A 26,047-nucleotide genomic window follows, 5' to 3' on the forward strand; every position below is an offset into this window, starting at 1 on the left:
ATTCCCAAGATGCCACTGGTCACTATGCAAATCAGACAGCCCTGGCCACACCCTCTCCGCCGCTGGGCTCTGCTGCTTTCGGTACGTGCAGCTCAGCTTTTTCTTACCCTGAACCAGACTTCCGTTTCAGCAAAAAGGTGGGTTGCAGTGGGTCCGGGATGCCATTTGGAGACAAAGCCTGCGGCCCTGTCAAAGATGACTTCCTGCCGCACACCATGTGGTCAGAAGCCTACGAAAAGAAGCGCACCTCGGAATACAGAATCTCACTTCCTCAAGAGCCTTGCACAAGAGATTTTCCTCCCGCCGAGGAAAGCAACTCAAAGGGAACCTTGCGAAAATCAAATTAGGAGCCAGATTGCGGGATGCTAGGCAAACTGTTTGTCAGAAAAGCAAATTCATTTTGAGAAGCCCTGACCTGCGGGAAGGAAAAGCATTCAAGGGCAGAAGAAGGACTGTTCCCTGACCGGGAATCGAACCCGGGCCGCGGCGGTGAGAGCGCCGAATCCTAACCACTAGACCACCAGGGAACCCACAGCCATACAGCAAAAGTTCCTACACTGCTCTCCTAGTGACAAAGCTCATGGGGGCTGAAAGCATATTTTATTCTACAGCGAATATGAATCAGAACTTGAAAAAACACTCATGATTCCACCAGACTGTTTGTCACTTCCAAGCACAGGCCATCCCCTCCCCCGTGCTACTGAACCGACGAATTCCTGTACAATCGGGATCCCCGGGAAATCACAAGAGGGACACCTAGTGGCCGCTGATAGCTCAAAGACAGCTGGTACACCTTCTCACACCTACCTCGTTATTCAGCTTGCTGGAAGAATACATTGCGAATGACCGATTCAAGAGTGCAAGGGAGAAGAGTGCTCCAAAGTAGATGTATACATCGCAGCCGGGTTTTCCAGCAATTTACCTTTCTGATGAGCTGGTACTGCACTTTACGCCCACATAGAGCACCTGACTGGGTGGGGGACTGCGTGCGCATGAAGGTGGCTGAGGGCAATGGGAGCAAAGCAACCTGGGACACAGGGGACCCAGCCCCTTTCCTCTGCTTTCGTCTATAGGTCGGGGTGCCTTTTTAAGGACCTTCGATTAAAAAAAGCTGAGCTGCGTGGACAAATTACGCACGTCTACGTCTTAGAGGGATCTTCCCTGACCGGGAATCGAACCCGGGCCGCGGCGGTGAAAGCGCCGAATCCTAGCCACTAGACCACCAGGGAGGAGATGCTCTTGTGAGCCTGCCTTGCTCACTTCCTTATTGTGACTAAGCTAACTCCACTGTATAGATTGCCCATAAAGTACGAGTGGGGAAAAGTTAGGTGTCACACAGTGTGTTTGTCATAAGCAATTACCTTTATCCTCCTGCAAAAGCCTTTTTACTCTGCAATCACCTCTTGCTGGACAGCCTGCGCTGGAGCAGCCAGCATGAAAAGGGAGCTGAGTAAGGCAGGGCCTAGGGTCTCACCAGGGTGGCCGAGTGGTTAAGGCGTTGGACTTAAGATCCAATGGACAGTTGTCCGCATGGGTTCGAGCCCCATCCCTGGTATGGGTTTTCAGCGGGTGTGTAGGAACTTGCAGATGCTTTTTTAAAGCATTTTCCTCTGCCCTCCTCACCCTCCCAGTGCCCTTCCTTAACAGTCCCAATTCACGTCTCAGCTGTGGGGTCTGCTGCTACTCTGCACTTAGCATGGATGCTTCCCAAAGCAATGCAGTGCCACCTACGCAGAGCCCCTGCTTAGAGAAATACACCTCCTATGTCTTTTCCCACTGAAGGGAGCAGGAGGAAGTACTTGCTTCCTGGGGAACATGGGCCTGCCACTGGAATTTGTTAACCCGCCTCTTGCGGATTTCTCCCCTTTCTTTGATTTACACCTGCAGGCTCTCCCTTGCCATCGGAGCAGGATCTGCTGATGCAGGCCCGGCTGGATCAAATGTGCAAAGGCTTGTCCCCAGGCCTCGGGAAAAAATTGAGCAGAGATTCCCGCCTCCGCCTCCGCCTCCTCTTGCCTTCCGAACGGGCTTCCAAACGGGCAATGCCCTGACGGGTCCCCCACGCCCCATCCTGCCCATGCCCACACCCCTGTATATGAGGGTGACCCATGTCCCTCACCCTCCATGCTCGAACGGAAGACACGTGTGTCCTGAGGGGAGCGCCAGACAGGCATTTCTCCGGCCAGGCAGACCCCTGCAGCACCCGTTAGGCTCCAAAGCCTGTACATTCCCAAGATGCCACTGGTCACTATGCAAATCAGACAGCCCTGGCCACACCCTCTCCGCCGCTGGGCTCTGCTGCTTTCGGTACGTGCAGCTCAGCTTTTTCTTACCCTGAACCAGACTTCCGTTTCAGCAAAAAGGTGGGTTGCAGTGGGTCCGGGATGCCATTTGGAGACAAAGCCTGCGGCCCTGTCAAAGATGACTTCCTGCCGCACACCATGTGGTCAGAAGCCTACGAAAAGAAGCGCACCTCGGAATACAGAATCTCACTTCCTCAAGAGCCTTGCACAAGAGATTTTCCTCCCGCCGAGGAAAGCAACTCAAAGGGAACCTTGCGAAAATCAAATTAGGAGCCAGATTGCGGGATGCTAGGCAAACTGTTTGTCAGAAAAGCAAATTCATTTTGAGAAGCCCTGACCTGCGGGAAGGAAAAGCATTCAAGGGCAGAAGAAGGACTGTTCCCTGACCGGGAATCGAACCCGGGCCGCGGCGGTGAGAGCGCCGAATCCTAACCACTAGACCACCAGGGAACCCACAGCCATACAGCAAAAGTTCCTACACTGCTCTCCTAGTGACAAAGCTCATGGGGGCTGAAAGCATATTTTATTCTACAGCGAATATGAATCAGAACTTGAAAAAACACTCATGATTCCACCAGACTGTTTGTCACTTCCAAGCACAGGCCATCCCCTCCCCCGTGCTACTGAACCGACGAATTCCTGTACAATCGGGATCCCCGGGAAATCACAAGAGGGACACCTAGTGGCCGCTGATAGCTCAAAGACAGCTGGTACACCTTCTCACACCTACCTCGTTATTCAGCTTGCTGGAAGAATACATTGCGAATGACCGATTCAAGAGTGCAAGGGAGAAGAGTGCTCCAAAGTAGATGTATACATCGCAGCCGGGTTTTCCAGCAATTTACCTTTCTGATGAGCTGGTACTGCACTTTACGCCCACATAGAGCACCTGACTGGGTGGGGGACTGCGTGCGCATGAAGGTGGCTGAGGGCAATGGGAGCAAAGCAACCTGGGACACAGGGGACCCAGCCCCTTTCCTCTGCTTTCGTCTATAGGTCGGGGTGCCTTTTTAAGGACCTTCGATTAAAAAAAGCTGAGCTGCGTGGACAAATTACGCACGTCTACGTCTTAGAGGGATCTTCCCTGACCGGGAATCGAACCCGGGCCGCGGCGGTGAAAGCGCCGAATCCTAGCCACTAGACCACCAGGGAGGAGATGCTCTTGTGAGCCTGCCTTGCTCACTTCCTTATTGTGACTAAGCTAACTCCACTGTATAGATTGCCCATAAAGTACGAGTGGGGAAAAGTTAGGTGTCACACAGTGTGTTTGTCATAAGCAATTACCTTTATCCTCCTGCAAAAGCCTTTTTACTCTGCAATCACCTCTTGCTGGACAGCCTGCGCTGGAGCAGCCAGCATGAAAAGGGAGCTGAGTAAGGCAGGACCTAGGGTCTCACCAGGGTGGCCGAGTGGTTAAGGCGTTGGACTTAAGATCCAATGGACAGTTGTCCGCATGGGTTCGAGCCCCATCCCTGGTATGGGTTTTCAGCGGGTGTGTAGGAACTTGCAGATGCTTTTGTAAAGCATTTTCCTCTGCCCTCCTCACCCTCCCAGTGCCCTTCCTTAACAGTCCCAATTCACGTCTCAGCTGTGGGGTCTGCTGCTACTCTGCACTTAGCATGGATGTTTGCCAAAGCAATGCAGTGCCACCTACGCAGAGCCCCTGCTTAGAGAAATACACCTCCTATGTCTTTTCCCACTGAAGGGAGCAGGAGGAAGTACTTGCTTCCTGGGGAACATGGGCCTGCCACTGGAATTTGTTAACCCGCCTCTTGCGGATTTCTCCCCTTTCTTTGATTTACACCTGCAGGCTCTCCCTTGCCATCGGAGCAGGATCTGCTGATGCAGGCCCGGCTGGATCAAATGTGCAAAGGCTTGTCCCCAGGCCTCGGGAAAAAATTGAGCAGAGATTCCCGCCTCCGCCTCCGCCTCCTCTTGCCTTCCGAACGGGCTTCCAAACGGGCAATGCCCTGACGGGTCCCCCACGCCCCATCCTGCCCATGCCCACACCCCTGTATATGAGGGTGACCCATGTCCCTCACCCTCCATGCTCGAACGGAAGACACGTGTGTCCTGAGGGGAGCGCCAGACAGGCATTTCTCCGGCCAGGCAGACCCCTGCAGCACCCGTTAGGCTCCAAAGCCTGTACATTCCCAAGATGCCACTGGTCACTATGCAAATCAGACAGCCCTGGCCACACCCTCTCCGCCGCTGGGCTCTGCTGCTTTCGGTACGTGCAGCTCAGCTTTTTCTTACCCTGAACCAGACTTCCGTTTCAGCAAAAAGGTGGGTTGCAGTGGGTCCGGGATGCCATTTGGAGACAAAGCCTGCGGCCCTGTCAAAGATGACTTCCTGCCGCACACCATGTGGTCAGAAGCCTACGAAAAGAAGCGCACCTCGGAATACAGAATCTCACTTCCTCAAGAGCCTTGCACAAGAGATTTTCCTCCCGCCGAGGAAAGCAACTCAAAGGGAACCTTGCGAAAATCAAATTAGGAGCCAGATTGCGGGATGCTAGGCAAACTGTTTGTCAGAAAAGCAAATTCATTTTGAGAAGCCCTGACCTGCGGGAAGGAAAAGCATTCAAGGGCAGAAGAAGGACTGTTCCCTGACCGGGAATCGAACCCGGGCCGCGGCGGTGAGAGCGCCGAATCCTAACCACTAGACCACCAGGGAACCCACAGCCATACAGCAAAAGTTCCTACACTGCTCTCCTAGTGACAAAGCTCATGGGGGCTGAAAGCATATTTTATTCTACAGCGAATATGAATCAGAACTTGAAAAAACACTCATGATTCCACCAGACTGTTTGTCACTTCCAAGCACAGGCCATCCCCTCCCCCGTGCTACTGAACCGACGAATTCCTGTACAATCGGGATCCCCGGGAAATCACAAGAGGGACACCTAGTGGCCGCTGATAGCTCAAAGACAGCTGGTACACCTTCTCACACCTACCTCGTTATTCAGCTTGCTGGAAGAATACATTGCGAATGACCGATTCAAGAGTGCAAGGGAGAAGAGTGCTCCAAAGTAGATGTATACATCGCAGCCGGGTTTTCCAGCAATTTACCTTTCTGATGAGCTGGTACTGCACTTTACGCCCACATAGAGCACCTGACTGGGTGGGGGACTGCGTGCGCATGAAGGTGGCTGAGGGCAATGGGAGCAAAGCAACCTGGGACACAGGGGACCCAGCCCCTTTCCTCTGCTTTCGTCTATAGGTCGGGGTGCCTTTTTAAGGACCTTCGATTAAAAAAAGCTGAGCTGCGTGGACAAATTACGCACGTCTACGTCTTAGAGGGATCTTCCCTGACCGGGAATCGAACCCTGGCCGCGGCGGTGAAAGCGCCGAATCCTAGCCACTAGACCACCAGGGAGGAGATGCTCTTGTGAGCCTGCCTTGCTCACTTCCTTATTGTGACTAAGCTAACTCCACTGTATAGATTGCCCATAAAGTACGAGTGGGGAAAAGTTAGGTGTCACACAGTGTGTTTGTCATAAGCAATTACTTTTATCCTCCTGCAAAAGCCTTTTTACTCTGCAATCACCTCTTGCTGGACAGCCTGCGCTGGAGCAGCCAGCATGAAAAGGGAGCTGAGTAAGGCAGGGCCTAGGGTCTCACCAGGGTGGCCGAGTGGTTAAGGCGTTGGACTTAAGATCCAATGGACAGTTGTCCGCATGGGTTCGAGCCCCATCCCTGGTATGGGTTTTCAGCGGGTGTGTAGGAACTTGCAGATGCTTTTTTAAAGCATTTTCCTCTGCCCTCCTCACCCTCCCAGTGCCCTTCCTTAACAGTCCCAATTCACGTCTCAGCTGTGGGGTCTGCTGCTACTCTGCACTTAGCATGGATGCTTCCCAAAGCAATGCAGTGCCACCTACGCAGAGCCCCTGCTTAGAGAAATACACCTCCTATGTCTTTTCCCACTGAAGGGAGCAGGAGGAAGTACTTGCTTCCTGGGGAACATGGGCCTGCCACTGGAATTTGTTAACCCGCCTCTTGCGGATTTCTCCCCTTTCTTTGATTTACACCTGCAGGCTCTCCCTTGCCATCGGAGCAGGATCTGCTGATGCAGGCCCGGCTGGATCAAATGTGCAAAGGCTTGTCCCCAGGCCTCGGGAAAAAATTGAGCAGAGATTCCCGCCTCCGCCTCCGCCTCCTCTTGCCTTCCGAACGGGCTTCCAAACGGGCAATGCCCTGACGGGTCCCCCACGCCCCATCCTGCCCATGCCCACACCCCTGTATATGAGGGTGACCCATGTCCCTCACCCTCCATGCTCGAACGGAAGACACGTGTGTCCTGAGGGGAGCGCCAGACAGGCATTTCTCCGGCCAGGCAGACCCCTGCAGCACCCGTTAGGCTCCAAAGCCTGTACATTCCCAAGATGCCACTGGTCACTATGCAAATCAGACAGCCCTGGCCACACCCTCTCCGCCGCTGGGCTCTGCTGCTTTCGGTACGTGCAGCTCAGCTTTTTCTTACCCTGAACCAGACTTCCGTTTCAGCAAAAAGGTGGGTTGCAGTGGGTCCGGGATGCCATTTGGAGACAAAGCCTGCGGCCCTGTCAAAGATGACTTCCTGCCGCACACCATGTGGTCAGAAGCCTACGAAAAGAAGCGCACCTCGGAATACAGAATCTCACTTCCTCAAGAGCCTTGCACAAGAGATTTTCCTCCCGCCGAGGAAAGCATCTCAAAGGGAACCTTGCGAAAATCAAATTAGGAGCCAGATTGCGGGATGCTAGGCAAACTGTTTGTCAGAAAAGCAAATTCATTTTGAGAAGCCCTGACCTGCGGGAAGGAAAAGCATTCAAGGGCAGAAGAAGGACTGTTCCCTGACCGGGAATCGAACCCGGGACGCGGCGGTGAGAGCGCAGAATCCTAACCACTAGACCACCAGGGAACCCAGAGCCATACAGCAAAAGTTCCTACACTGCTCTCCTAGTGACAAAGCTCATGGGGGCTGAAAGCATATTTTATTCTACAGCGAATATGAATCAGAACTTGAAAAAACACTCATGATTCCACCAGACTGTTTGTCACTTCCAAGCACAGGCCATCCCCTCCCCCGTGCTACTGAACCGACGAATTCCTGTACAATCGGGATCCCCGGGAAATCACAAGAGGGACACCTAGTGGCCGCTGATAGCTCAAAGACAGCTGGTACACCTTCTCACACCTACCTCGTTATTCAGCTTGCTGGAAGAATACATTGCGAATGACCGATTCAAGAGTGCAAGGGAGAAGAGTGCTCCAAAGTAGATGTATACATCGCAGCCGGGTTTTCCAGCAATTTACCTTTCTGATGAGCTGATACTGCACTTTACGCCCACATAGAGCACCTGACTGGGTGGGGGACTGCGTGCGCATGAAGGTGGCTGAGGGCAATGGGAGCAAAGCAACCTGGGACACAGGGGACCCAGCCCCTTTCCTCTGCTTTCGTCTATAGGTCGGGGTGCCTTTTTAAGGACCTTCGATTAAAAAAAGCTGAGCTGCGTGGACAAATTACGCACGTCTACGTCTTAGAGGGATCTTCCCTGACCAGGAATCGAACCCGGGCCGCGGCGGTGAAAGCGCCGAATCCTAGCCACTAGACCACCAGGGAGGAGATGCTCTTGTGAGCCTGCCTTGCTCACTTCCTTATTGTGACTAAGCTAACTCCACTGTATAGATTGCCCATAAAGTACGAGTGGGGAAAAGTTAGGTGTCACACAGTGTGTTTGTCATAAGCAATTACCTTTATCCTCCTGCAAAAGCCTTTTTACTCTGCAATCACCTCTTGCTGGACAGCCTGCGCTGGAGCAGCCAGCATGAAAAGGGAGCTGAGTAAGGCAGGGCCTAGGGTCTCACCAGGGTGGCCGAGTGGTTAAGGCGTTGGACTTAAGATCCAATGGACAGTTGTCCGCATGGGTTCGAGCCCCATCCCTGGTATGGGTTTTCAGCGGGTGTGTAGGAACTTGCATATTCTTTTTAAAGCATTTTCCTCTGCCCTCCTCACCCTCCCAGTGCCCTTCCTTAACAGTCCCAATTCACGTCTCAGCTGTTGGGTCTGCTGCTACTCTGCACTTAGCATGGATGCTTCCCAAAGCAATGCAGTGCCACCTACGCAGAGCCCCTGCTTAGAGAAATACACCTCCTATGTCTTTTCCCACTGAAGGGAGCAGGAGGAAGTACTTGCTTCCTGGGGAACATGGGCCTGCCACTGGAATTTGTTAACCCGCCTCTTGCGGATTTCTCCCCTTTCTTTGATTTACACCTGCAGGCTCTCCCTTGCCATCGGAGCAGGATCTGCTGATGCAGGCCCGGCTGGATCAAATGTGCAAAGGCTTGTCCCCAGGCCTCGGGAAAAAATTGAGCAGAGATTCCCGCCTCCGCCTCCGCCTCCTCTTGCCTTCCAAACGGGCTTCCAAACGGGCAATGCCCTGACGGGTCCCCCACGCCCCATCCTGCCCATGCCCACACCCCTGTATATGAGGGTGACCCATGTCCCTCACCCTCCATGCTCGAACGGAAGACACGTGTGTCCTGAGGGGAGCGCCAGACAGGCATTTCTCCGGCCAGGCAGACCCCTGCAGCACCCGTTAGGCTCCAAAGCCTGTACATTCCCAAGATGCCACTGGTCACTATGCAAATCAGACAGCCCTGGCCACACACTCTCCGCCGCTGGGCTCTGCTGCTTTCGGTACGTGCAGCTCAGCTTTTTCTTACCCTGAACCAGACTTCCGTTTCAGCAAAAAGGTGGGTTGCAGTGGGTCCGGGATGCCATTTGGAGACAAAGCCTGCGGCCCTGTCAAAGATGACTTCCTGCCGCACACCATGTGGTCAGAAGCCTACGAAAAGAAGCGCACCTCGGAATACAGAATCTCACTTCCTCAAGAGCCTTGCACAAGAGATTTTCCTCCCGCCGAGGAAAGCAACTCAAAGGGAACCTTGCGAAAATCAAATTAGGAGCCAGATTGCGGGATGCTAGGCAAACTGTTTGTCAGAAAAGCAAATTCATTTTGAGAAGCCCTGACCTGCGGGAAGGAAAAGCATTCAAGGGCAGAAGAAGGACTGTTCCCTGACCGGGAATCGAACCTGGGCCGCGGCGGTGAGAGCGCCGAATCCTAACCACTAGACCACCAGGGAACCCACAGCCATACAGCAAAAGTTCCTACACTGCTCTCCTAGTGACAAAGCTCATGGGGGCTGAAAGCATATTTTATTCTACAGCGAATATGAATCAGAACTTGAAAAAACACTCATGATTCCACCAGACTGTTTGTCACTTCCAAGCACAGGCCATCCCCTCCCCCGTGCTACTGAACCGACGAATTCCTGTACAATCGGGATCCCCGGGAAATCACAAGAGGGACACCTAGTGGCCGCTGATAGCTCAAAGACAGCTGGTACACCTTCTCACACCTACCTCGTTATTCAGCTTGCTGGAAGAATACATTGCGAATGACCGATTCAAGAGTGCAAGGGAGAAGAGTGCTCCAAAGTAGATGTATACATCGCAGCCGGGTTTTCCAGCAATTTACCTTTCTGATGAGCTGGTACTGCACTTTACGCCCACATAGAGCACCTGACTGGGTGGGGGACTGCGTGCGCATGAAGGTGGCTGAGGGCAATGGGAGCAAAGCAACCTGGGACACAGGGGACCCAGCCCCTTTCCTCTGCTTTCGTCTATAGGTCGGGGTGCCTTTTTAAGGACCTTCGATTAAAAAAAGCTGAGCTGCGTGGACAAATTACGCACGTCTACGTCTTAGAGGGATCTTCCCTGACCGGGAATCGAACCCGGGCCGCGGCGGTGAAAGCGCCGAATCCTAGCCACTTGACCACCAGGGAGGAGATGCTCTTGTGAGCCTGCCTTGCTCACTTCCTTATTGTGACTAAGCTAACTCCACTGTATAGATTGCCCATAAAGTACGAGTGGGGAAAAGTTAGGTGTCACACAGTGTGTTTGTCATAAGCAATTACCTTTATCCTCCTGCAAAAGCCTTTTTACTCTGCAATCACCTCTTGCTGGACAGCCTGCGCTGGAGCAGCCAGCATGAAAAGGGAGCTGAGTAAGGCAGGGCCTAGGGTCTCACCAGGGTGGCCGAGTGGTTAAGGCGTTGGACTTAAGATCCAATGGACAGTTGTCCGCATGGGTTCGAGCCCCATCCCTGGTATGGGTTTTCAGCGGGTGTGTAGGAACTTGCAGATGCTTTTTTAAAGCATTTTCCTCTGCCCTCCTCACCCTCCCAGTGCCCTTCCTTAACAGTCCCAATTCACGTCTCAGCTGTGGGGTCTGCTGCTACTCTGCACTTAGCATGGATGCTTCCCAAAGCAATGCAGTGCCACCTACGCAGAGCCCCTGCTTAGAGAAATACACCTCCTATGTCTTTTCCCACTGAAGGGAGCAGGAGGAAGTACTTGCTTCCTGGGGAACATGGGCCTGCCACTGGAATTTGTTAACCCGCCTCTTGCGGATTTCTCCCCTTTCTTTGATTTACACCTGCAGGCTCTCCCTTGCCATCGGAGCAGGATCTGCTGATGCAGGCCCGGCTGGATCAAATGTGCAAAGGCTTGTCCCCAGGCCTCGGGAAAAAATTGAGCAGAGATTCCCGCCTCCGCCTCCGCCTCCTCTTGCCTTCCGAACGGGCTTCCAAACGGGCAATGCCCTGACGGGTCCCCCACGCCCCATCCTGCCCATGCCCACACCCCTGTATATGAGGGTGACCCATGTCCCTCACCCTCCATGCTCGAACGGAAGACACGTGTGTCCTGAGGGGAGCGCCAGACAGGCATTTCTCCGGCCAGGCAGACCCCTGCAGCACCCGTTAGGCTCCAAAGCCTGTACATTCCCAAGATGCCACTGGTCACTATGCAAATCAGACAGCCCTGGCCACACCCTCTCCGCCGCTGGGCTCTGCTGCTTTCGGTACGTGCAGCTCAGCTTTTTCTTACCCTGAACCAGACTTCCGTTTCAGCAAAAAGGTGGGTTGCAGTGGGTCCGGGATGCCATTTGGAGACAAAGCCTGCGGCCCTGTCAAAGATGACTTCCTGCCGCACACCATGTGGTCAGAAGCCTACGAAAAGAAGCGCACCTCGGAATACAGAATCTCACTTCCTCAAGAGCCTTGCACAAGAGATTTTCCTCCCGCCGAGGAAAGCAACTCAAAGGGAACCTTGCGAAAATCAAATTAGGAGCCAGATTGCGGGATGCTAGGCAAACTGTTTGTCAGAAAAGCAAATTCATTTTGAGAAGCCCTGACCTGCGGGAAGGAAAAGCATTCAAGGGCAGAAGAAGGACTGTTCCCTGACCGGGAATCGAACCCGGGCCGCGGCGGTGAGAGCGCCGAATCCTAACCACTAGACCACCAGGGAACCCACAGCCATACAGCAAAAGTTCCTACACTGCTCTCCTAGTGACAAAGCTCATGGGGGCTGAAAGCATATTTTATTCTACAGCGAATATGAATCAGAACTTGAAAAAACACTCATGATTCCACCAGACTGTTTGTCACTTCCAAGCACAGGCCATCCCCTCCCCCGTGCTACTGAACCGACGAATTCCTGTACAATCGGGATCCCCGGGAAATCACAAGAGGGACACCTAGTGGCCGCTGATAGCTCAAAGACAGCTGGTACACCTTCTCACACCTACCTCGTTATTCAGCTTGCTGGAAGAATACATTGCGAATGACCGATTCAAGAGTGCAAGGGAGAAGAGTGCTCCAAAGTAGATGTATACATCGCAGCCGGGTTTTCCAGCAATTTACCTTTCTGATGAGCTGGTACTGCACTTTACGCCCACATAGAGCACCTGACTGGGTGGGGGACTGCGTGCGCATGAAGGTGGCTGAGGGCAATGGGAGCAAAGCAACCTGGGACACAGGGGACCCAGCCCCTTTCCTCTGCTTTCGTCTATAGGTCAGGGTGCCTTTTTAAGGACCTTCGATTAAAAAAAGCTGAGCTGCGTGGACAAATTACGCACGTCTACGAGGGATCTTCCCTGACCGGGAATCGAACCCGGGCCGCGGCGGTGAAAGCGCCGAATCCTAGCCACTAGACCACCAGGGAGGAGATGCTCTTGTGAGCCTGCCTTGCTCACTTCCTTATTGTGACTAAGCTAACTCCACTGTATAGATTGCCCATAAAGTACGAGTGGGGAAAAGTTAGGTGTCACACAGTGTGTTTGTCATAAGCAATTACCTTTATCCTCCTGCAAAAGCCTTTTTACTCTGCAATCACCTCTTGCTGGACAGCCTGCGCTGGAGCAGCCAGCATGAAAAGGGAGCTGAGTAAGGCAGGGCCTAGGGTCTCACCAGGGTGGCCGAGTGGTTAAGGCGTTGGACTTAAGATCCAATGGACAGTTGTCCGCATGGGTTCGAGCCCCATCCCTGGTATGGGTTTTCAGCGGGTGTGTAGGAACTTGCAGATGCTTTTTTAAAGCATTTTCCTCTGCCCTCCTCACCCTCCCAGTGCCCTTCCTTAACAGTCCCAATTCACGTCTCAGCTGTTGGGTCTGCTGCTACTCTGCACTTAGCATGGATGCTTCCCAAAGCAATGCAGTGCCACCTACGCAGAGCCCCTGCTTAGAGAAATACACCTCCTATGTCTTATCCCACTGAAGGGAGCAGGAGGAAGTACTTGCTTCCTGGGGAACATGGGCCTGCCACTGGAATTTGTTAACCCGCCTCTTGCGGATTTCTCCCCTTTCTTTGATTTACACCTGCAGGCTCTCCCTTGCCATCGGAGCAGGATCTGCTGATGCAGGCCCGGCTGGATCAAATGTGCAAAGGCTTGTCCCCAGGCCTCGGGAAAAAATTGAGCAGAGATTCCCGCCTCCGCCTCCGCCTCCTCTTGCCTTCCAAACGGGCTTCCAAACGGGCAATGCCCTGACGGGTCCCCCACGCCCCATCCTGCCCATGCCCACACCCCTGTATATGAGGGTGACCCATGTCCCTCACCCTCCATGCTCGAACGGAAGACACGTGTGTCCTGAGGGGAGCGCCAGACAGGCATTTCTCCGGCCAGGCAGACCCCTGCAGCACCCGTTAGGCTCCAAAGCCTGTACATTCCCAAGATGCCACTGGTCACTATGCAAATCAGACAGCCCTGGCCACACACTCTCCGCCGCTGGGCTCTGCTGCTTTCGGTACGTGCAGCTCAGCTTTTTCTTACCCTGAACCAGACTTCCGTTTCAGCAAAAAGGTGGGTTGCAGTGGGTCCGGGATGCCATTTGGAGACAAAGCCTGCGGCCCTGTCAAAGATGACTTCCTGCCGCACACCATGTGGTCAGAAGCCTACGAAAAGAAGCGCACCTCGGAATACAGAATCTCACTTCCTCAAGAGCCTTGCACAAGAGATTTTCCTCCCGCCGAGGAAAGCAACTCAAAGGGAACCTTGCGAAAATCAAATTAGGAGCCAGATTGCGGGATGCTAGGCAAACTGTTTGTCAGAAAAGCAAATTCATTTTGAGAAGCCCTGACCTGCGGGAAGGAAAAGCATTCAAGGGCAGAAGAAGGACTGTTCCCTGACCGGGAATCGAACCTGGGCCGCGGCGGTGAGAGCGCCGAATCCTAACCACTAGACCACCAGGGAACCCACAGCCATACAGCAAAAGTTCCTACACTGCTCTCCTAGTGACAAAGCTCATGGGGGCTGAAAGCATATTTTATTCTACAGCGAATATGAATCAGAACTTGAAAAAACACTCATGATTCCACCAGACTGTTTGTCACTTCCAAGCACAGGCCATCCCCTCCCCCGTGCTACTGAACCGACGAATTCCTGTACAATCGGGATCCCCGGGAAATCACAAGAGGGACACCTAGTGGCCGCTGATAGCTCAAAGACAGCTGGTACACCTTCTCACACCTACCTCGTTATTCAGCTTGCTGGAAGAATACATTGCGAATGACCGATTCAAGAGTGCAAGGGAGAAGAGTGCTCCAAAGTAGATGTATACATCGCAGCCGGGTTTTCCAGCAATTTACCTTTCTGATGAGCTGGTACTGCACTTTACGCCCACATAGAGCACCTGACTGGGTGGGGGACTGCGTGCGCATGAAGGTGGCTGAGGGCAATGGGAGCAAAGCAACCTGGGACACAGGGGACCCAGCCCCTTTCCTCTGCTTTCGTCTATAGGTCGGGGTGCCTTTTTAAGGACCTTCGATTAAAAAAAGCTGAGCTGCGTGGACAAATTACGCACGTCTACGTCTTAGAGGGATCTTCCCTGACCGGGAATCGAACCCGGGCCGCGGCGGTGAAAGCGCCGAATCCTAGCCACTTGACCACCAGGGAGGAGATGCTCTTGTGAGCCTGCCTTGCTCACTTCCTTATTGTGACTAAGCTAACTCCACTGTATAGATTGCCCATAAAGTACGAGTGGGGAAAAGTTAGGTGTCACACAGTGTGTTTGTCATAAGCAATTACCTTTATCCTCCTGCAAAAGCCTTTTTACTCTGCAATCACCTCTTGCTGGACAGCCTGCGCTGGAGCAGCCAGCATGAAAAGGGAGCTGAGTAAGGCAGGGCCTAGGGTCTCACCAGGGTGGCCGAGTGGTTAAGGCGTTGGACTTAAGATCCAATGGACAGTTGTCCGCATGGGTTCGAGCCCCATCCCTGGTATGGGTTTTCAGCGGGTGTGTAGGAACTTGCAGATGCTTTTTTAAAGCATTTTCCTCTGCCCTCCTCACCCTCCCAGTGCCCTTCCTTAACAGTCCCAATTCACGTCTCAGCTGTGGGGTCTGCTGCTACTCTGCACTTAGCATGGATGCTTCCCAAAGCAATGCAGTGCCACCTACGCAGAGCCCCTGCTTAGAGAAATACACCTCCTATGTCTTTTCCCACTGAAGGGAGCAGGAGGAAGTACTTGCTTCCTGGGGAACATGGGCCTGCCACTGGAATTTGTTAACCCGCCTCTTGCGGATTTCTCCCCTTTCTTTGATTTACACCTGCAGGCTCTCCCTTGCCATCGGAGCAGGATCTGCTGATGCAGGCCCGGCTGGATCAAATGTGCAAAGGCTTGTCCCCAGGCCTCGGGAAAAAATTGAGCAGAGATTCCCGCCTCCGCCTCCGCCTCCTCTTGCCTTCCGAACGGGCTTCCAAACGGGCAATGCCCTGACGGGTCCCCCACGCCCCATCCTGCCCATGCCCACACCCCTGTATATGAGGGTGACCCATGTCCCTCACCCTCCATGCTCGAACGGAAGACACGTGTGTCCTGAGGGGAGCGCCAGACAGGCATTTCTCCGGCCAGGCAGACCCCTGCAGCACCCGTTAAGCTCCAAAGCCTGTACATTCCCAAGATGCCACTGGTCACTATGCAAATCAGACAGCCCTGGCCACACCCTCTCCGCCGCTGGGCTCTGCTGCTTTCGGTACGTGCAGCTCAGCTTTCTATTACCCTGAACCAGACTTCCGTTTCAGCAAAAAGGTGGGTTGCAGTGCGTCCGGGATGCCATTTGGAGATAAAGCCTGCGGCCCTGTCAAAGATGACTTCCTGCCGCACACCATGTGGTCAGAAGCCTACGAAAAGAAGCGCACCTCGGAATACAGAATCTCACTTCCTCAAGAGCCTTGCACAAGAGATTTTCCTCCCGCCGAGGAAAGCAACTCAAAGGGAACCTTGCGAAAATCAAATTAGGAGCCAGATTGCGGGATGCTAGGCAAACTGTTTGTCAGAAAAGCAAATTCATTTTGAGAAGCCCTGACCTGCGGGAAGGAAAAGCATTCAAGGGCAGAAGAAGGACTGTTCCCTGACCGGGAATCGAACCCAGGCCGCGGTGGTGAGAGCGCCGAATCCTAACCACTAGACCACCAGGGAACCCACAGCCATACTGCAAAAGTTCCTACACTGCTCTCCTAGTGACAAAGCTCATGGGGGCTGAAAGCATATTTTATTCTACAGCGAATATGAATCAGAACTTGAAAAAACACTCATGATTCCACCAGACTGTTTGTCACTTCCAAGCACAGGCCATCCCCTCCCCCGTGCTACTGAACCGACGAATTCCTGTACAATCGGGATCCCCGGGAAATCACAAGAGGGACACCTAGTGGCCGCTGATAGCTCAAAGACAGCTGGTACACCTTCTCACACCTACCTCGTTATTCAGCTTGCTGGAAGAATACATTGCGAATGACCGATTCAAGAGTGCAAGGGAGAAGAGTGCTCCAAAGTAGATGTATACATCGCAGCCGGGTTTTCCAGCAATTTACCTTTCTGATGAGCTGGTACTGCACTTTACGCCCACATAGAGCACCTGACTGGGTGGGGGACTGCGTGCGCATGAAGGTGGCTGAGGGCAATGGGAGCAAAGCAACCTGGGACACAGGGGACCCAGCCCCTTTCCTCTGCTTTCGTCTATAGGTCGGGGTGCCTTTTTAAGGACCTTCGATTAAAAAAAGCTGAGCTGCGTGGACAAATTACGCACGTCTACGTCTTAGAGAGATCTTCCCTGACCGGGAATCGAACCCGGGCCGCGGCGGTGAAAGCGCCAAATCCTAGCCACTAGACCACCAGGGAGGAGATGCTCTTGTGAGCCTGCCTTGCTCACTTCCTTATTGTGACTAAGCTAACTCCACTGTATAGATTGCCCATAAAGTACGAGTGGGGAAAAGTTAGGTGTCACACAGTGTGTTTGTCATAAGCAATTACCTTTATCCTCCTGCAAAAGCCTTTTTACTCTGCAATCACCTCTTGCTGGACAGCCTGCGCTGGAGCAGCCAGCATGAAAAGGGAGCTGAGTAAGGCAGGGCCTAGGGTCTCACCAGGGTGGCCGAGTGGTTAAGGCGTTGGACTTAAGATCCAATGGACAGTTGTCCGCATGGGTTCGAGCCCCATCCCTGGTATGGGTTTTCAGCGGGTGTGTAGGAACTTGCAGATGCTTTTGTAAAGCATTTTCCTCTGCCCTCCTCACCCTCCCAGTGCCCTTCCTTAACAGTCCCAATTCACGTCTCAGCTGTGGGGTCTGCTGCTACTCTGCACTTAGCATGGATGCTTCCCAAAGCAATGCAGTGCCACCTACGCAGAGCCCCTGCTTAGAGCAATACACCTCCTATGTCTTTTCCCACTGAAGGGAGCAGGAGGAAGTACTTGCTTCCTGGGGAACATGGGCCTGCCACTGGAATTTGTTAACCCGCCTCTTGCGGATTTCTCCCCTTTCTTTGATTTACACCTGCAGGCTCTCCCTTGCCATCGGAGCAGGATCTGCTGATGCAGGCCCGGCTGGATCAAATGTGCAAAGGCTTGTCCCCAGGCCTCGGGAAAAAATTGAGCAGAGATTCCCGCCTCCGCCTCCGCCTCCTCTTGCCTTCCGAACGGGCTTCCAAACGGGCAATGCCCTGACGGGTCCCCCACGCCCCATCCTGCCCATGCCCACACCCCTGTATATGAGGGTGACCCATGTCCCTCACCCTCCATGCTCGAACGGAAGACACGTGTGTCCTGAGGGGAGCGCCAGACAGGCATTTCTCCGGCCAGGCAGACCCCTGCAGCACCCGTTAGGCTCCAAAGCCTGTACATTCCCAAGATGCCACTGGTCACTATGCAAATCAGACAGCCCTGGCCACACCCTCTCCGCCGCTGGGCTCTGCTGCTTTCGGTACGTGCAGCTCAGCTTTTTCTTACCCTGAACCAGACTTCCGTTTCAGCAAAAAGGTGGGTTGCAGTGGGTCCGGGATGCCATTTGGAGACAAAGCCTGCGGCCCTGTCAAAGATGACTTCCTGCCGCACACCATGTGGTCAGAAGCCTACGAAAAGAAGCGCACCTCGGAATACAGAATCTCACTTCCTCAAGAGCCTTGCACAAGAGATTTTCCTCCCGCCGAGGAAAGCAACTCAAAGGGAACCTTGCGAAAATCAAATTAGGAGCCAGATTGCGGGATGCTAGGCAAACTGTTTGTCAGAAAAGCAAATTCATTTTGAGAAGCCCTGACCTGCGGGAAGGAAAAGCATTCAAGGGCAGAAGAAGGACTGTTCCCTGACCGGGAATCGAACCCGGGCCGCGGCGGTGAGAGCGCCGAATCCTAACCACTAGACCACCAGGGAACCCACAGCCATACAGCAAAAGTTCCTACACTGCTCTCCTAGTGACAAAGCTCATGGGGGCTGAAAGCATATTTTATTCTACAGCGAATATGAATCAGAACTTGAAAAAACACTCATGATTCCACCAGACTGTTTGTCACTTCCAAGCACAGGCCATCCCCTCCCCCGTGCTACTGAACCGACGAATTCCTGTACAATCGGGATCCCCGGGAAATCACAAGAGGGACACCTAGTGGCCGCTGATAGCTCAAAGACAGCTGGTACACCTTCTCACACCTACCTCGTTATTCAGCTTGCTGGAAGAATACATTGCGAATGACCGATTCAAGAGTGCAAGGGAGAAGAGTGCTCCAAAGTAGATGTATACATCGCAGCCGGGTTTTCCAGCAATTTACCTTTCTGATGAGCTGGTACTGCACTTTACGCCCACATAGAGCACCTGACTGGGTGGGGGACTGCGTGCGCATGAAGGTGGCTGAGGGCAATGGGAGCAAAGCAACCTGGGACACAGGGGACCCAGCCCCTTTCCTCTGCTTTCGTCTATAGGTCAGGGTGCCTTTTTAAGGACCTTCGATTAAAAAAAGCTGAGCTGCGTGGACAAATTACGCACGTCTACGAGGGATCTTCCCTGACCGGGAATCGAACCCGGGCCGCGGCGGTGAAAGCGCCGAATCCTAGCCACTAGACCACCAGGGAGGAGATGCTCTTGTGAGCCTGCCTTGCTCACTTCCTTATTGTGACTAAGCTAACTCCACTGTATAGATTGCCCATAAAGTACGAGTGGGGAAAAGTTAGGTGTCACACAGTGTGTTTGTCATAAGCAATTACCTTTATCCTCCTGCAAAAGCCTTTTTACTCTGCAATCACCTCTTGCTGGACAGCCTGCGCTGGAGCAGCCAGCATGAAAAGGGAGCTGAGTAAGGCAGGGCCTAGGGTCTCACCAGGGTGGCCGAGTGGTTAAGGCGTTGGACTTAAGATCCAATGGACAGTTGTCCGCATGGGTTCGAGCCCCATCCCTGGTATGGGTTTTCAGCGGGTGTGTAGGAACTTGCAGATGCTTTTTTAAAGCATTTTCCTCTGCCCTCCTCACCCTCCCAGTGCCCTTCCTTAACAGTCCCAATTCACGTCTCAGCTGTTGGGTCTGCTGCTACTCTGCACTTAGCATGGATGCTTCCCAAAGCAATGCAGTGCCACCTACGCAGAGCCCCTGCTTAGAGAAATACACCTCCTATGTCTTTTCCCACTGAAGGGAGCAGGAGGAAGTACTTGCTTCCTGGGGAACATGGGCCTGCCACTGGAATTTGTTAACCCGCCTCTTGCGGATTTCTCCCCTTTCTTTGATTTACACCTGCAGGCTCTCCCTTGCCATCGGAGCAGGATCTGCTGATGCAGGCCCGGCTGGATCAAATGTGCAAAGGCTTGTCCCCAGGCCTCGGGAAAAAATTGAGCAGAGATTCCCGCCTCCGCCTCCGCCTCCGCCTCCTCTTGCCTTCCAAACGGGCTTCCAAACGGGCAATGCCCTGACGGGTCCCCCACGCCCCATCCTGCCCATGCCCACACCCCTGTATATGAGGGTGACCCATGTCCCTCACCCTCCATGCTCGAACGGAAGACACGTGTGTCCTGAGGGGAGCGCCAGACAGGCATTTCTCCGGCCAGGCAGACCCCTGCAGCACCCGTTAGGCTCCAAAGCCTGTACATTCCCAAGATGCCACTGGTCACTATGCAAATCAGACAGCCCTGGCCACACACTCTCCGCCGCTGGGCTCTGCTGCTTTCGGTACGTGCAGCTCAGCTTTTTCTTACCCTGAACCAGACTTCCGTTTCAGCAAAAAGGTGGGTTGCAGTGGGTCCGGGATGCCATTTGGAGACAAAGCCTGCGGCCCTGTCAAAGATGACTTCCTGCCGCACACCATGTGGTCAGAAGCCTACGAAAAGAAGCGCACCTCGGAATACAGAATCTCACTTCCTCAAGAGCCTTGCACAAGAGATTTTCCTCCCGCCGAGGAAAGCATCTCAAAGGGAACCTTGCGAAAATCAAATTAGGAGCCAGATTGCGGGATGCTAGGCAAACTGTTTGTCAGAAAAGCAAATTCATTTTGAGAAGCCCTGACCTGCGGGAAGGAAAAGCATTCAAGGGCAGAAGAAGGACTGTTCCCTGACCGGGAATCGAACCCGGGACGCGGCGGTGAGAGCGCAGAATCCTAACCACTAGACCACCAGGGAACCCAGAGCCATACAGCAAAAGTTCCTACACTGCTCTCCTAGTGACAAAGCTCATGGGGGCTGAAAGCATATTTTATTCTACAGCGAATATGAATCAGAACTTGAAAAAACACTCATGATTCCACCAGACTGTTTGTCACTTCCAAGCACAGGCCATCCCCTCCCCCGTGCTACTGAACCGACGAATTCCTGTACAATCGGGATCCCCGGGAAATCACAAGAGGGACACCTAGTGGCCGCTGATAGCTCAAAGACAGCTGGTACACCTTCTCACACCTACCTCGTTATTCAGCTTGCTGGAAGAATACATTGCGAATGACCGATTCAAGAGTGCAAGGGAGAAGAGTGCTCCAAAGTAGATGTATACATCGCAGCCGGGTTTTCCAGCAATTTACCTTTCTGATGAGCTGATACTGCACTTTACGCCCACATAGAGCACCTGACTGGGTGGGGGACTGCGTGCGCATGAAGGTGGCTGAGGGCAATGGGAGCAAAGCAACCTGGGACACAGGGGACCCAGCCCCTTTCCTCTGCTTTCGTCTATAGGTCGGGGTGCCTTTTTAAGGACCTTCGATTAAAAAAAGCTGAGCTGCGTGGACAAATTACGCACGTCTACGTCTTAGAGGGATCTTCCCTGACCAGGAATCGAACCCGGGCCGCGGCGGTGAAAGCGCCGAATCCTAGCCACTAGACCACCAGGGAGGAGATGCTCTTGTGAGCCTGCCTTGCTCACTTCCTTATTGTGACTAAGCTAACTCCACTGTATAGATTGCCCATAAAGTACGAGTGGGGAAAAGTTAGGTGTCACACAGTGTGTTTGTCATAAGCAATTACCTTTATCCTCCTGCAAAAGCCTTTTTACTCTGCAATCACCTCTTGCTGGACAGCCTGCGCTGGAGCAGCCAGCATGAAAAGGGAGCTGAGTAAGGCAGGGCCTAGGGTCTCACCAGGGTGGCCGAGTGGTTAAGGCGTTGGACTTAAGATCCAATGGACAGTTGTCCGCATGGGTTCGAGCCCCATCCCTGGTATGGGTTTTCAGCGGGTGTGTAGGAACTTGCAGATGCTTTTTTAAAGCATTTTCCTCTGCCCTCCTCACCCTCCCAGTGCCCTTCCTTAACAGTCCCAATTCACGTCTCAGCTGTTGGGTCTGCTGCTACTCTGCACTTAGCATGGATGCTTCCCAAAGCAATGCAGTGCCACCTACGCAGAGCCCCTGCTTAGAGAAATACACCTCCTATGTCTTTTCCCACTGAAGGGAGCAGGAGGAAGTACTTGCTTCCTGGGGAACATGGGCCTGCCACTGGAATTTGTTAACCCGCCTCTTGCGGATTTCTCCCCTTTCTTTGATTTACACCTGCAGGCTCTCCCTTGCCATCGGAGCAGGATCTGCTGATGCAGGCCCGGCTGGATCAAATGTGCAAAGGCTTGTCCCCAGGCCTCGGGAAAAAATTGAGCAGAGATTCCCGCCTCCGCCTCCGCCTCCTCTTGCCTTCCAAACGGGCTTCCAAACGGGCAATGCCCTGACGGGTCCCCCACGCCCCATCCTGCCCATGCCCACACCCCTGTATATGAGGGTGACCCATGTCCCTCACCCTCCATGCTCGAACGGAAGACACGTGTGTCCTGAGGGGAGCGCCAGACAGGCATTTCTCCGGCCAGGCAGACCCCTGCAGCACCCGTTAGGCTCCAAAGCCTGTACATTCCCAAGATGCCACTGGTCACTATGCAAATCAGACAGCCCTGGCCACACACTCTCCGCCGCTGGGCTCTGCTGCTTTCGGTACGTGCAGCTCAGCTTTTTCTTACCCTGAACCAGACTTCCGTTTCAGCAAAAAGGTGGGTTGCAGTGGGTCCGGGATGCCATTTGGAGACAAAGCCTGCGGCCCTGTCAAAGATGACTTCCTGCCGCACACCATGTGGTCAGAAGCCTACGAAAAGAAGCGCACCTCGGAATACAGAATCTCACTTCCTCAAGAGCCTTGCACAAGAGATTTTCCTCCCGCCGAGGAAAGCAACTCAAAGGGAACCTTGCGAAAATCAAATTAGGAGCCAGATTGCGGGATGCTAGGCAAACTGTTTGTCAGAAAAGCAAATTCATTTTGAGAAGCCCTGACCTGCGGGAAGGAAAAGCATTCAAGGGCAGAAGAAGGACTGTTCCCTGACCGGGAATCGAACCTGGGCCGCGGCGGTGAGAGCGCCGAATCCTAACCACTAGACCACCAGGGAACCCACAGCCATACAGCAAAAGTTCCTACACTGCTCTCCTAGTGACAAAGCTCATGGGGGCTGAAAGCATATTTTATTCTACAGCGAATATGAATCAGAACTTGAAAAAACACTCATGATTCCACCAGACTGTTTGTCACTTCCAAGCACAGGCCATCCCCTCCCCCGTGCTACTGAACCGACGAATTCCTGTACAATCGGGATCCCCGGGAAATCACAAGAGGGACACCTAGTGGCCGCTGATAGCTCAAAGACAGCTGGTACACCTTCTCACACCTACCTCGTTATTCAGCTTGCTGGAAGAATACATTGCGAATGACCGATTCAAGAGTGCAAGGGAGAAGAGTGCTCCAAAGTAGATGTATACATCGCAGCCGGGTTTTCCAGCAATTTACCTTTCTGATGAGCTGGTACTGCACTTTACGCCCACATAGAGCACCTGACTGGGTGGGGGACTGCGTGCGCATGAAGGTGGCTGAGGGCAATGGGAGCAAAGCAACCTGGGACACAGGGGACCCAGCCCCTTTCCTCTGCTTTCGTCTATAGGTCGGGGTGCCTTTTTAAGGACCTTCGATTAAAAAAAGCTGAGCTGCGTGGACAAATTACGCACGTCTACGTCTTAGAGGGATCTTCCCTGACCGGGAATCGAACCCGGGCCGCGGCGGTGAAAGCGCCGAATCCTAGCCACTTGACCACCAGGGAGGAGATGCTCTTGTGAGCCTGCCTTGCTCACTTCCTTATTGTGACTAAGCTAACTCCACTGTATAGATTGCCCATAAAGTACGAGTGGGGAAAAGTTAGGTGTCACACAGTGTGTTTGTCATAAGCAATTACCTTTATCCTCCTGCAAAAGCCTTTTTACTCTGCAATCACCTCTTGCTGGACAGCCTGCGCTGGAGCAGCCAGCATGAAAAGGGAGCTGAGTAAGGCAGGGCCTAGGGTCTCACCAGGGTGGCCGAGTGGTTAAGGCGTTGGACTTAAGATCCAATGGACAGTTGTCCGCATGGGTTCGAGCCCCATCCCTGGTATGGGTTTTCAGCGGGTGTGTAGGAACTTGCAGATGCTTTTTTAAAGCATTTTCCTCTGCCCTCCTCACCCTCCCAGTGCCCTTCCTTAACAGTCCCAATTCACGTCTCAGCTGTGGGGTCTGCTGCTACTCTGCACTTAGCATGGATGCTTCCCAAAGCAATGCAGTGCCACCTACGCAGAGCCCCTGCTTAGAGAAATACACCTCCTATGTCTTTTCCCACTGAAGGGAGCAGGAGGAAGTACTTGCTTCCTGGGGAACATGGGCCTGCCACTGGAATTTGTTAACCCGCCTCTTGCGGATTTCTCCCCTTTCTTTGATTTACACCTGCAGGCTCTCCCTTGCCATCGGAGCAGGATCTGCTGATGCAGGCCCGGCTGGATCAAATGTGCAAAGGCTTGTCCCCAGGCCTCGGGAAAAAATTGAGCAGAGATTCCCGCCTCCGCCTCCGCCTCCTCTTGCCTTCCGAACGGGCTTCCAAACGGGCAATGCCCTGACGGGTCCCCCACGCCCCATCCTGCCCATGCCCACACCCCTGTATATGAGGGTGACCCATGTCCCTCACCCTCCATGCTCGAACGGAAGACACGTGTGTCCTGAGGGGAGCGCCAGACAGGCATTTCTCCGGCCAGGCAGACCCCTGCAGCACCCGTTAGGCTCCAAAGCCTGTACATTCCCAAGATGCCACTGGTCACTATGCAAATCAGACAGCCCTGGCCACACCCTCTCCGCCGCTGGGCTCTGCTGCTTTCGGTACGTGCAGCTCAGCTTTTTCTTACCCTGAACCAGACTTCCGTTTCAGCAAAAAGGTGGGTTGCAGTGGGTCCGGGATGCCATTTGGAGACAAAGCCTGCGGCCCTGTCAAAGATGACTTCCTGCCGCACACCATGTGGTCAGAAGCCTACGAAAAGAAGCGCACCTCGGAATACAGAATCTCACTTCCTCAAGAGCCTTGCACAAGAGATTTTCCTCCCGCCGAGGAAAGCAACTCAAAGGGAACCTTGCGAAAATCAAATTAGGAGCCAGATTGCGGGATGCTAGGCAAACTGTTTGTCAGAAAAGCAAATTCATTTTGAGAAGCCCTGACCTGCGGGAAGGAAAAGCATTCAAGGGCAGAAGAAGGACTGTTCCCTGACCGGGAATCGAACCCGGGCCGCGGCGGTGAGAGCGCCGAATCCTAACCACTAGACCACCAGGGAACCCACAGCCATACAGCAAAAGTTCCTACACTGCTCTCCTAGTGACAAAGCTCATGGGGGCTGAAAGCATATTTTATTCTACAGCGAATATGAATCAGAACTTGAAAAAACACTCATGATTCCACCAGACTGTTTGTCACTTCCAAGCACAGGCCATCCCCTCCCCCGTGCTACTGAACCGACGAATTCCTGTACAATCGGGATCCCCGGGAAATCACAAGAGGGACACCTAGTGGCCGCTGATAGCTCAAAGACAGCTGGTACACCTTCTCACACCTACCTCGTTATTCAGCTTGCTGGAAGAATACATTGCGAATGACCGATTCAAGAGTGCAAGGGAGAAGAGTGCTCCAAAGTAGATGTATACATCGCAGCCGGGTTTTCCAGCAATTTACCTTTCTGATGAGCTGGTACTGCACTTTACGCCCACATAGAGCACCTGACTGGGTGGGGGACTGCGTGCGCATGAAGGTGGCTGAGGGCAATGGGAGCAAAGCAACCTGGGACACAGGGGACCCAGCCCCTTTCCTCTGCTTTCGTCTATAGGTCAGGGTGCCTTTTTAAGGACCTTCGATTAAAAAAAGCTGAGCTGCGTGGACAAATTACGCACGTCTACGAGGGATCTTCCCTGACCGGGAATCGAACCCGGGCCGCGGCGGTGAAAGCGCCGAATCCTAGCCACTAGACCACCAGGGAGGAGATGCTCTTGTGAGCCTGCCTTGCTCACTTCCTTATTGTGACTAAGCTAACTCCACTGTATAGATTGCCCATAAAGTACGAGTGGGGAAAAGTTAGGTGTCACACAGTGTGTTTGTCATAAGCAATTACCTTTATCCTCCTGCAAAAGCCTTTTTACTCTGCAATCACCTCTTGCTGGACAGCCTGCGCTGGAGCAGCCAGCATGAAAAGGGAGCTGAGTAAGGCAGGGCCTAGGGTCTCACCAGGGTGGCCGAGTGGTTAAGGCGTTGGACTTAAGATCCAATGGACAGTTGTCCGCATGGGTTCGAGCCCCATCCCTGGTATGGGTTTTCAGCGGGTGTG

The 26,047-nt window shown here is 53.4% G+C and overlaps 23 non-coding genes across 23 annotated transcripts; 12 read left to right on the top strand and 11 right to left on the bottom strand.

Annotated features, from left to right (window-relative positions):
- Window positions 1-455: 455 nt before the first annotated feature.
- TRNAE-CUC (transfer RNA glutamic acid (anticodon CUC)) lies at window positions 456-527 on the bottom strand. Its single transcript has one exon. It is a non-coding gene; the product is annotated as a tRNA-Glu (tRNA).
- Window positions 528-1,157: 630 nt separating this feature from the next.
- Window positions 1,158-1,229, bottom strand: TRNAE-UUC (transfer RNA glutamic acid (anticodon UUC)). Its single transcript has one exon. It is a non-coding gene; the product is annotated as a tRNA-Glu (tRNA).
- A 243-nt stretch (window positions 1,230-1,472) lies between these two features.
- Window positions 1,473-1,555, top strand: TRNAL-UAA (transfer RNA leucine (anticodon UAA)). The gene has a single exon. It is a non-coding gene; the product is annotated as a tRNA-Leu (tRNA).
- Window positions 1,556-2,681: 1,126 nt separating this feature from the next.
- TRNAE-CUC (transfer RNA glutamic acid (anticodon CUC)) lies at window positions 2,682-2,753 on the bottom strand. Its single transcript has one exon. It is a non-coding gene; the product is annotated as a tRNA-Glu (tRNA).
- Window positions 2,754-3,383: 630 nt separating this feature from the next.
- Window positions 3,384-3,455, bottom strand: TRNAE-UUC (transfer RNA glutamic acid (anticodon UUC)). Its single transcript has one exon. It is a non-coding gene; the product is annotated as a tRNA-Glu (tRNA).
- Window positions 3,456-3,698: 243 nt separating this feature from the next.
- On the top strand, window positions 3,699-3,781 carry TRNAL-UAA (transfer RNA leucine (anticodon UAA)). The gene has a single exon. It is a non-coding gene; the product is annotated as a tRNA-Leu (tRNA).
- Window positions 3,782-4,907: 1,126 nt separating this feature from the next.
- On the bottom strand, window positions 4,908-4,979 carry TRNAE-CUC (transfer RNA glutamic acid (anticodon CUC)). Its single transcript has one exon. It is a non-coding gene; the product is annotated as a tRNA-Glu (tRNA).
- Window positions 4,980-5,924: 945 nt separating this feature from the next.
- On the top strand, window positions 5,925-6,007 carry TRNAL-UAA (transfer RNA leucine (anticodon UAA)). Its single transcript has one exon. It is a non-coding gene; the product is annotated as a tRNA-Leu (tRNA).
- Window positions 6,008-8,150: 2,143 nt separating this feature from the next.
- On the top strand, window positions 8,151-8,233 carry TRNAL-UAA (transfer RNA leucine (anticodon UAA)). The gene has a single exon. It is a non-coding gene; the product is annotated as a tRNA-Leu (tRNA).
- Window positions 8,234-10,375: 2,142 nt separating this feature from the next.
- On the top strand, window positions 10,376-10,458 carry TRNAL-UAA (transfer RNA leucine (anticodon UAA)). The gene has a single exon. It is a non-coding gene; the product is annotated as a tRNA-Leu (tRNA).
- Window positions 10,459-11,584: 1,126 nt separating this feature from the next.
- Window positions 11,585-11,656, bottom strand: TRNAE-CUC (transfer RNA glutamic acid (anticodon CUC)). The gene has a single exon. It is a non-coding gene; the product is annotated as a tRNA-Glu (tRNA).
- A 624-nt stretch (window positions 11,657-12,280) lies between these two features.
- Window positions 12,281-12,352, bottom strand: TRNAE-UUC (transfer RNA glutamic acid (anticodon UUC)). The gene has a single exon. It is a non-coding gene; the product is annotated as a tRNA-Glu (tRNA).
- Window positions 12,353-12,595: 243 nt separating this feature from the next.
- On the top strand, window positions 12,596-12,678 carry TRNAL-UAA (transfer RNA leucine (anticodon UAA)). The gene has a single exon. It is a non-coding gene; the product is annotated as a tRNA-Leu (tRNA).
- Window positions 12,679-14,821: 2,143 nt separating this feature from the next.
- Window positions 14,822-14,904, top strand: TRNAL-UAA (transfer RNA leucine (anticodon UAA)). The gene has a single exon. It is a non-coding gene; the product is annotated as a tRNA-Leu (tRNA).
- A 2,143-nt stretch (window positions 14,905-17,047) lies between these two features.
- Window positions 17,048-17,130, top strand: TRNAL-UAA (transfer RNA leucine (anticodon UAA)). Its single transcript has one exon. It is a non-coding gene; the product is annotated as a tRNA-Leu (tRNA).
- A 1,126-nt stretch (window positions 17,131-18,256) lies between these two features.
- Window positions 18,257-18,328, bottom strand: TRNAE-CUC (transfer RNA glutamic acid (anticodon CUC)). The gene has a single exon. It is a non-coding gene; the product is annotated as a tRNA-Glu (tRNA).
- A 624-nt stretch (window positions 18,329-18,952) lies between these two features.
- TRNAE-UUC (transfer RNA glutamic acid (anticodon UUC)) lies at window positions 18,953-19,024 on the bottom strand. Its single transcript has one exon. It is a non-coding gene; the product is annotated as a tRNA-Glu (tRNA).
- A 243-nt stretch (window positions 19,025-19,267) lies between these two features.
- On the top strand, window positions 19,268-19,350 carry TRNAL-UAA (transfer RNA leucine (anticodon UAA)). The gene has a single exon. It is a non-coding gene; the product is annotated as a tRNA-Leu (tRNA).
- Window positions 19,351-21,499: 2,149 nt separating this feature from the next.
- Window positions 21,500-21,582, top strand: TRNAL-UAA (transfer RNA leucine (anticodon UAA)). Its single transcript has one exon. It is a non-coding gene; the product is annotated as a tRNA-Leu (tRNA).
- Window positions 21,583-23,725: 2,143 nt separating this feature from the next.
- On the top strand, window positions 23,726-23,808 carry TRNAL-UAA (transfer RNA leucine (anticodon UAA)). Its single transcript has one exon. It is a non-coding gene; the product is annotated as a tRNA-Leu (tRNA).
- A 1,126-nt stretch (window positions 23,809-24,934) lies between these two features.
- Window positions 24,935-25,006, bottom strand: TRNAE-CUC (transfer RNA glutamic acid (anticodon CUC)). Its single transcript has one exon. It is a non-coding gene; the product is annotated as a tRNA-Glu (tRNA).
- A 624-nt stretch (window positions 25,007-25,630) lies between these two features.
- Window positions 25,631-25,702, bottom strand: TRNAE-UUC (transfer RNA glutamic acid (anticodon UUC)). Its single transcript has one exon. It is a non-coding gene; the product is annotated as a tRNA-Glu (tRNA).
- A 243-nt stretch (window positions 25,703-25,945) lies between these two features.
- TRNAL-UAA (transfer RNA leucine (anticodon UAA)) lies at window positions 25,946-26,028 on the top strand. Its single transcript has one exon. It is a non-coding gene; the product is annotated as a tRNA-Leu (tRNA).
- Window positions 26,029-26,047: the final 19 nt, after the last annotated feature.

This window comes from Triturus cristatus, chromosome 5_2 (genome assembly GCF_964204655.1).
Source record: "Triturus cristatus chromosome 5_2, aTriCri1.1, whole genome shotgun sequence".
Taxonomy (NCBI): Eukaryota; Metazoa; Chordata; class Amphibia; order Caudata; family Salamandridae; genus Triturus; species Triturus cristatus.